General features: G+C 53.6%; 1 non-coding gene across 1 annotated transcript; it reads right to left on the minus strand.

The window, feature by feature from the left end:
- Window positions 1–665: 665 nt before the first annotated feature.
- LOC145656827 (18S ribosomal RNA) lies at window positions 666–2,504 on the minus strand. The gene has a single exon (XR_014122420.1). It is a non-coding gene; the product is annotated as an 18S ribosomal RNA (ribosomal RNA).
- Between the last annotated feature and the right edge of the window lie 7,496 nt (window positions 2,505–10,000).

Consider the following 10,000-nt stretch of genomic DNA (forward strand, 5'->3'; position numbering starts at 1 on the left):
CGTAGCGTGGGCCAAGCCCTAGGTACCTGCCGGGGGTCCCCCTGAGACTCCTTTCTGAGAGAGAGAAGCAGGGGAACCGGCTGCGCCACCCACCACCACCACGCCCCAGGACGCCGGTGGGCGGACGAACACAGGAAGGGCCATGGCCTGCCCCACGAGGAGCAGCGCTCGCAACCCCCCCCGGAAAGTCCGCTCGTCAGCGAGCAAGGGGACGGGGATGAATGACAAGGACAACAAAATAGGAAAACCCCTCGCGGTGGACGGAGGCAGCGGCCGTGCGAGCGAGAGGGAGGGCGCGGGACGGACCCGTACGACCCGCTCGACTCGCAGGCGCTTCTCCTGCCGGCAAGGTGAGGGGAAACCGGCCTTCGCCCGACGAGCGGGGACGCCGAGTTTTTTGAACGACGCGTCTCTCGCGCTGGAACCCAGAGAATACCGGGGCCTGCGGGGGGGGGGTGCTGAAGGACGACGCGGAGGAAGAGGCGGAGGACGAGGAAGGGGTGGGAGGGACTAGGCTCCTCCTTTATGCCTTCTGTCCAGCCTGACCTGCAAGCGACCACGTGTAACAGCAACCCCGAAGACCCTTTCGACCCTGGGCCCCGACGCGGGGGGACGGCGAAGTCGAGGGGGTCGGGAGAGGAGGCACGCCGGACAGCGTTACCCGTTAATGATCCTTTCGCAGGTTCACCTACGAAAACCTTGTTACGACTTTTACTTCCTCTAGATAGTCAAGTTTGATCGACTTCTCGGCGCTCCGCCAAGGCCCGCGAGGAGCCCCGGCGGGGCCGATCCGAGGACCTCACTAAACCATCCGATCGGTAGTAGCGACGGGCGGTGTGTACAAAGGGCAGGGACTTAATCAACGCGAGCTTATGACCCGCGCTTACTGGGAATTCCTCGTTCATGGGGAATAATTGCAATCCCCAGTCCCCATCACGAATGGGGTTCAGCGGATTACCCGCACCTCTCGGTGTAGGGTAGGCACACGCTGATCCAACCATTGTGGCGCGCGTGCAGCCCCGGACATCTAAGGGCATCACAGACCTGTTATTGCTCCATCTCGCGTGGCTGAACGCCACTTGTCCCTCTAAGAAGTTTGACGCCGACCGCGGAGGGCCGCGTAACTATTTAGCATGCCGGAGTCTCGTTCGTTATCGGAATTAACCAGACAAATCGCTCCACCAACTAAGAACGGCCATGCACCACCACCCACAGAATCGAGAAAGAGCTATCAATCTGTCAATCCTTTCCGTGTCCGGGCCGGGTGAGGTTTCCCGTGTTGAGTCAAATTAAGCCGCAGGCTCCACTCCTGGTGGTGCCCTTCCGTCAATTCCTTTAAGTTTCAGCTTTGCAACCATACTCCCCCCGGAACCCACAGACTCGTGGTTTCCCTCACGCTGCCCGGCGGGTCATGGGAATAACGCCGCCGGATCGCGGGTCGGCATAGTTTACGGTCGGAACTACGACGGTATCTGATCGTCTTCGAACCTCCGACTTTCGTTCTTGATTAATGAAAACATTCTTGGCAAATGCTTTCGCTTTCGTCCGTCTTGCGCCGGTCCAAGAATTTCACCTCTAGCGGCGCAATACGAATGCCCCCGGCCGTCCCTCTTAATCATGGCCCTGGTTCAGGAAACCCACAAAATAGAACCGGAGTCCTATTCCATTATTCCTAGCTCAGGTATTCAGGCGAGAAGCGGGCCCGCTTTGAACACTCTAATTTTTTCAAAGTAAACGCTCCGAGCCCCGTCCGGACACCCAGCCAAGGGCATCCGGGGGGCACCGGGAGACAGGGTCTGAGACAGGCGGTGGCACGCCTCGCGGCGGACCGCCAGCCCACTCCCGACATCCAACTACGAGCTTTTTAACTGCAGCAACTTTAATATACGCTATTGGAGCTGGAATTACCGCGGCTGCTGGCACCAGACTTGCCCTCCAATGGGTCCTCACCCATGGGTTTAGGATACGCTCATTCCGATTACAGGGCCTCGAAAGAGACCTGTATCGTTATTTTTCGTCACTACCTCCCCGTGTCGGGAATGGGTAATTTGCGCGCCTGCTGCCTTCCTTGGATGTGGTAGCCGTTTCTCAGGCTCCCTCTCCGGAATCGAACCCTGATTCCCCGTTACCCGTGGTCACCATGGTAGCCGACTATGGTACCATCGAAAGTTGATAGGGCAGACATTCGAATGAGACGTCGCCGCCGCGGAGGGCGCGCGATCGGCCCGAGGTTATCTAGAGTCACCAAAGCGGCCGGGGGGCCCGAGCCCCCCGGATGGGTTTTGGGTCTGATAAATGCACGCATCCCCCGAAGGGTCAGCGCTCGTTTGCATGTATTAGCTCTAGAATTACCACAGTTATCCGAGTAACGTGTGGAGCGATCAAAGGAACCATAACTGATTTAATGAGCCATTCGCAGTTTCACTGTACCGGCCGTGTGCACTTAGACCTGCATGGCTTAATCTTTGAGACAAGCATATGTTACTGGCAGGATCAACCAGGTAGTTTGCACCGTGGTCTGGGATGAACCACGAGTGACATCCGCCTCCCCTTCCGGGGGCTAGGAAGCAGCGGGTTGTAAGTGCGTGCGCCGTCAGGTCCAGACGCCATACAGGGCTACCCAGGACAGCTTCCGCGGCCAGTGTAAACGTGCTCGCGCACCGCCCTCTGGCCTTCGGACGCCGACCTCTCACCTTGATGCAAAGCTGTCCCATCCGGTCATGCCCGCACCGTACCCCGTCCACCTCCTCCGGAGGTGCGGACGGCCGACTCCAGGTGCTTTCGGCGTTCCCTCTCTTCACGCCGTTTTGATTTTCGTGGGCCGCTGGTGGGGGGACAAGGGAAAGACCTCGTCGAATTCCCTCCCCCCTAGCCTCGCTCAACCTACGTTTCGTGATGTAACCAAGAAGAGTGATTCGTGGGCCCAGGTAGGTTTGAAGAGGAGGCCAACAAAGCAGGGCACTCCCTTCCTCCCAAACCACAGACACCAGTATAGGACAACTGAGTAGACAGACTGGCCGTCTGAGTCTCCCCCAGAGAGTTCTGGGATGGGTTACAAATAACCCCCACCCCCCATCAGAGGCTTGACCCGCTAGAACCAGGGAGGATCTGTCAAAACCGCTCTCCACATCAGAAGTTCTGGATCAGCCGGGGCTGGTCGGCAGACGTCCACCTAAGGCCGTGGCCTAACCCCGTGTGGGGGGATAGCGCTCGCACCCGTACACGTGGACACCCGCTCGTCAAATGGCTGGCTCCTCACTTACCGTAGGGGGAATGGTTTGCCTACCCCTGGCGGGTCTGGTACTCCACTCTACCAAACAAGGAAGCAACACACCAATAGACCCCTGCAACACCGGGCAGCTTTGGGCAGTGTCACTACACTCCTCCTTGTTCTTCACGTTCCTTCCGTGGTGATTTTTTTTTTTTTTTCGTGGCCATTGCCGTGCATGGCTTCCCCATCGCTTTGCATGCTCTCCATTGCCTCGTGCTGCTTCACCATTGGTCTCACCTGGAGACCGAAGCCGCTCTCCCAGTAACCCGATGGTACCTGGCCAGAAAACCCCGTGCCCGATTTCATCTAGGACAAGGGCCAAACCACAGACCGTGCCCGTCCAGGGTCAACCCCTGGTCGGACAGGCCTGGTGGGTCGATACCATGGATGTGGCAGGCCGACGAGAATCCACTGGTACATTTACAAACACGCCCACCCTGGTGGCATGGCTGTACGACCCATCGTCGAAGCACGCTGCGGCGGACTGAGCCATTGGATCCAGTTGCCTGGGCGTACACTCAGCCCAACAGACGCACTCGGGTCGGGGAGAGCAAAGCAGACTGTGTGCCTGGATGTGCCCACTTCCATAGGGGAATCGGCATGATGGTTCACTTAACCCGAGGAGGGCTCCCCTCGCGGGATAAGCACCCCCCTCGGGGGATGGGGGGGGGGGGGGGCATCCAGAGCACACCACTTTCCGGTAGGGGACAGGCGTTTGATCATGTGTCCGAGGGAGAGCTCCCCTTGCCGGCCGAACACCCCTCGGACTCCCCTTGGGCTTCCAGAGAACGCCACTGGATGAATTTAGTGCTTGGACCCCATTGATTCTCTTTGCTCTCCCATATACCCGACGGGACCTATTTGCAAAACCCCGTGCCAACCAGACCTCCAGGAAGGGGGCTGGCGGCTAACCATGCCCAGCAGGGTGCACCCTGGTCGGACACTTTGGGAGGGTCGAGAGCCTGGAAGTGCCACCCGGGGGAGTAATTCTGATTTCCGTTTTAATGCACTCAGGGACAGCCCGAGGACCTCTGTAGTGCACCTGAGGCGGACTGAGCCGTCGGGTCCAGGGGTCTGGAGTTCGGAACCTCCAGGGTTCACCTGGCTGTTCTCTTAGCCCGGCAGGGTGCACCCTGGTCGGACACTTTGGGAGGGTCGAGAGCCTGGATGTGCCACCCCGACGAGTAATGAGTTTTCCCTTCGTATCTCTTCCGGACCAGGTCCGATTCGCACGAAACTCGCTGGGCATGGCCAGGAGCGCCCCCTGCTGCCCACGCCACCGTCCCCGCGCTTCTACTCCCGAGGGCCGAGGAGACAGCGAAGCGTGGGTCGGGTCGCCTGCTTCCAGGGTCTCCCTGGTACTCTCCAGTCTCCCGAGTCCATCGGGTCCGACCTCGTATTTTTAGCCCAGACGGGGAATGAGAAAGGGGCCCCCGACCGCCCGAGGGCGGGCGCTCGCTTCTCAGCCTAGGAACGTCCGATTCCCACGAAACTTTTACGCCAGACGTTCCTGGCAGCGAGCGCGTTCAAAGGTGACCCGCGCTGCTTCTCTCCTCCCAAGGGCCGAAGAGATATTCGTCTTCAAACCCGACCGGCCCTGTGTTTGCCGCCCCGGCGGTTTTAAAAAATCATAGCGTAAAAACGGTGGGTGCGCTTCGCCTGCCGCTTGGACAGCGTTAAACGGCAGCCCCGGCTCTTTCCAAAGGGCCCTCAACCGACTTTCTGCTCCCAAGGAGCCCAGAGATATGAAACCGAAAAATCAAAACCCCGTGCCAACCAGACCTCCAGGAAGGGGGCTGGCGGCTAACCATGCCCGGCAGGGTGCACCCTGGTCGGACGCTTTGGGAGGGTCGAGAGCCTGGATGTGCCACCCCGACGAGTAATGAGTTTTCCCTTCGTATCTCTTCCGGACCAGGTCCGATTCGCACGAAACTCGCTGGGCATGGCCAGGAGCGCCCCCTGCTGCCCAGGCCTGGCTCTGGGCCTGGGCACACTTCATTCACTTTGTACCTTTAAATCATACTACTACTACTACTACTACCACCAGAATTCCAGGGCCAAGAGGTCACACAGTCATACACAGCAAAGTAGCTCTGGGCCTGGGCACACTTCAAGAAGTTTGTCCCTTTATATAAGCCTAGAAATAGACTTCCAGGCCCAAGAGTTCAAACACATTCATGCCCAGCAAAGTAGCTCTGGGCCTGGGCACACTTCAATCACTTTGTGCCTTTAAATCATACTACTACTACCAGACTTCCAGGCCCAAGAGGTCAAACACAGTCATGCCCAGCAAAGTAGCTCTGGGCCTGGGCACACTTCATTCACTTTGTGCCTTTAAATCATACTACTACTACCACCAGAATTCCAGGGCCAAGAGGTCACACAGTCATACACAGCAAAGTAGCTCTGGGCCTGGGCACACTTCAAGAAGTTTGACCCTTTATATAAGCCTAGAAATAGACTTCCAGAGCCAAGAGGTCAAACACAGTCATGCACAGCAAAGTAGCTCTGGGCCTGGGCACACTTCAAGCACTTTGTGCCTTTAAATCATACTACTACTACTACTACTACTACTACTACTACTACTACCAGACTTCCAGGCCCAAGAGTTCAAACACATTCATGCCCAGCAAAGTAGCTCTGGGCCTGGGCACACTTCATTCACTTTGTGCCTTTAAATCATACTACTACTACCACCAGACTTCCAGGGCCAAGAGGTCAACCACAGTCATGCACAGCAAAGTAGCTCTGGGCCTGGGCACACTTCAAGATGTTTGACCCTTTATATAAGCCTAGAAATAGACTTCCAGGCCCAAGAGTTCAAACACATTCATGCCCAGCAAAGTAGCTCTGGGCCTGGGCACACTTCAATCACTTTGTGCCTTTAAATCATACTACTACTACCACCAGACTTCCAGGCCCAAGAGGTCAAACACAGTCATGCCCAGCAAAGTAGCTCTGGGCCTGGGCACACTTCAATCACTTTGTGCCTTTAAATCATACTACTACTACCACCAGACTTCCAGGCCCTGGAGGTCACACCTTCATGCCTAGCAAGGTTGCTTTACACCTGCGCACACTTCAGACCGTTTCACTCTTTTAATCCTTCAAAGTACCACATTTCCAGACCCAAGAGGTCACAGAATCATGCCCAGCAAAGTAGCTCTGGGCCTGGGCACACTTCAATCACTTTGTGCCTTTAAATCATACTACTACTACCAGACTTCCAGGCCCCAGAGGTCAAACACAGTCATGCCCAGCAAAGTAGCTCTGGGCCTGGGCACACTTCAAGAAGTTTGACCCTTTATATAAGCCTAGAAATAGACTTCCAGAGCCAAGAGGTCAAACACAGTCATGCACAGCAAAGTAGCTCTGGGCCTGGGCACACTTCATTCACTTTGTACCTTTAAATCATACTACTACTACCAGACTTCCAGGCCCAAGAGTTCAAACACATTCATGCCCAGCAAAGTAGCTCTGGGCCTGGGCACACTTCAATCACTTTGTGTCTTTAAATCATACTACTACTACCAGACTTCCAGGCCCCAGAGGTCAAACACAGTCATGCCCAGCAAAGTAGCTCTGGGCCTGGGCACACTTCAAGAAGTTTGACCCTTTATATAAGCCTAGAAATAGACTTTCAGGCCCAAGAGGTCAAACACAGTCATGCCCAGCAAAGTAGCTGTGGGCCTGGGCACACTTCATTCACTTTGTACCTTTAAATCATACTACTACTACTACTACTACTACTACTACTACTACTACTACTACTACCAGACTTCCAGGCCCAAGAGGTCAAACACAGTCATGCCCAGCAAAGTAGCTCTGGGCCTGGGCACACTTCAAGAAGTTTGACCCTTTATATAAGCCTAGAAATAGACTTCCAGGCCCAAGAGTTCAAACACATTCATGCCCAGCAAAGTAGCTCTGGGCCTGGGCACACTTCAATCACTTTGTGCCTTTAAATCATACTACTACTACCAGACTTCCAGGCCCCAGAGGTCAAACACAGTCATGCCCAGCAAAGTAGCTCTGGGCCTGGGCACACTTCAAGAAGTTTGACCCTTTATATAAGCCTAGAAATAGACTTCCAGAGCCAAGAGGTCAAACACAGTCATGCCCAGCAAAGTAGCTCTGGGCCTGGGCACACTTCAATCACTTTGTGCCTTTAAATCATACTACTACTACCACCAGACTTCCAGGCCCAAGAGGTCAAACACAGTCATGCCCAGCAAAGTAGCTCTGGGCCTGGGCACACTTCAATCACTTTGTGCCTTTAAATCATACTACTACTACCACCAGACTTCCAGGCCCTGGAGGTCACACCTTCATGCCTAGCAAGGTTGCTTTACACCTGCGCACACTTCAGACCGTTTCACTCTTTTAATCCTTCAAAGTACCACATTTCCAGACCCAAGAGGTCACAGAATCATGCCCAGCAAAGTAGCTCTGGGCCTGGGCACACTTCAATCACTTTGTGCCTTTAAATCATACTACTACTACCAGACTTCCAGGCCCCAGAGGTCAAACACAGTCATGCCCAGCAAAGTAGCTCTGGGCCTGGGCACACTTCAAGAAGTTTGACCCTTTATATAAGCCTAGAAATAGACTTCCAGAGCCAAGAGGTCAAACACAGTCATGCACAGCAAAGTAGCTCTGGGCCTGGGCACACTTCATTCACTTTGTACCTTTAAATCATACTACTACTACCAGACTTCCAGGCCCAAGAGTTCAAACACATTCATGCCCAGCAAAGTAGCTCTGGGCCTGGGCACACTTCAATCACTTTGTGTCTTTAAATCATACTACTACTACCAGACTTCCAGGCCCCAGAGGTCAAACACAGTCATGCCCAGCAAAGTAGCTCTGGGCCTGGGCACACTTCAAGAAGTTTGACCCTTTATATAAGCCTAGAAATAGACTTTCAGGCCCAAGAGGTCAAACACAGTCATGCCCAGCAAAGTAGCTGTGGGCCTGGGCACACTTCATTCACTTTGTACCTTTAAATCATACTACTACTACTACTACTACTACTACTACTACTACTACTACTACTACCAGACTTCCAGGCCCAAGAGGTCAAACACAGTCATGCCCAGCAAAGTAGCTCTGGGCCTGGGCACACTTCAAGAAGTTTGACCCTTTATATAAGCCTAGAAATAGACTTCCAGGCCCAAGAGTTCAAACACATTCATGCCCAGCAAAGTAGCTCTGGGCCTGGGCACACTTCAATCACTTTGTGCCTTTAAATCATACTACTACTACCAGACTTCCAGGCCCCAGAGGTCAAACACAGTCATGCCCAGCAAAGTAGCTCTGGGCCTGGGCACACTTCAAGAAGTTTGACCCTTTATATAAGCCTAGAAATAGACTTCCAGAGCCAAGAGGTCAAACACAGTCATGCCCAGCAAAGTAGCTCTGGGCCTGGGCACACTTCAATCACTTTGTGCCTTTAAATCATACTACTACTACCACCAGACTTCCAGGCCCAAGAGGTCAAACACAGTCATGCCCAGCAAAGTAGCTCTGGGCCTGGGCACACTTCAATCACTTTGTGCCTTTAAATCATACTACTACTACCACCAGACTTCCAGGCCCTGGAGGTCACACCTTCATGCCTAGCAAGGTTGCTTTACACCTGCGCACACTTCAGACCGTTTCACTCTTTTAATCCTTCAAAGTACCACATTTCCAGACCCAAGAGGTCACAGAATCATGCCCAGCAAAGTAGCTCTGGGCCTGGGCACACTTCAATCACTTTGTGCCTTTAAATCATACTACTACTACCAGACTTCCAGGCCCCAGAGGTCAAACACAGTCATGCCCAGCAAAGTAGCTCTGGGCCTGGGCACACTTCAAGAAGTTTGACCCTTTATATAAGCCTAGAAATAGACTTCCAGAGCCAAGAGGTCAAACACAGTCATGCCCAGCAAAGTAGCTCTGGGCCTGGGCACACTTCATTCACTTTGTACCTTTAAATCATACTACTACTACTACTACTACTACTACTACTACTACTACTACTACTACCAGACTTCCAGGCCCAAGAGTTCAAACACATTCATGCCCAGCAAAGTAGCTCTGGGCCTGGGCACACTTCAATCACTTTGTGCCTTTAAATCATACTACTACTACCACCAGACTTCCAGGCCCAAGAGGTCAAACACAGTCATGCCCAGCAAAGTAGCTCTGGGCCTGGGCACACTTCAATCACTTTGTGCCTTTAAATCATACTACTACTACCAGACTTCCAGGCCCAAGAGTTCAAACACATTCATGCCCAGCAAAGTAGCTCTGGGCCTGGGCACACTTCAATCACTTTGTGCCTTTAAATCATACTACTACTACTACCACCAGACTTCCAGACCCAAGAGGTCAAACACAGTCATGCCCAGCAAAGTAGCTCTGGGCCTGGGCACACTTCAAGAAGTTTGACCCTTTATATAAGCCTAGAAATAGACTTCCAGGCCCAAGAGGTCAAACACAGTCATGCCCAGCAAAGTAGCTCTGGGCCTGGGCACACTTCATTCACTTTGTACCTTTAAATCATACTACTACTACTACTACTACTACTACTACTACTACTACTACCAGACTTCCAGGCCCAAGAGGTCAAACACAGTCATGCCCAGCAAAGTAGCTCTGGGCCTGGGCACACTTCATTCACTTTGTGCCTTTAAATCATACTACTACTACCACCAGACTTCCAGGCCCAAGAGGTCAAACACA

This window comes from Electrophorus electricus, unplaced genomic scaffold (assembly GCF_041902795.1).
Source record: "Electrophorus electricus isolate QZ-2024a unplaced genomic scaffold, ASM4190279v1 Scaffold93, whole genome shotgun sequence".
Classification (NCBI taxonomy): Eukaryota; Metazoa; Chordata; class Actinopteri; order Gymnotiformes; family Gymnotidae; genus Electrophorus; species Electrophorus electricus.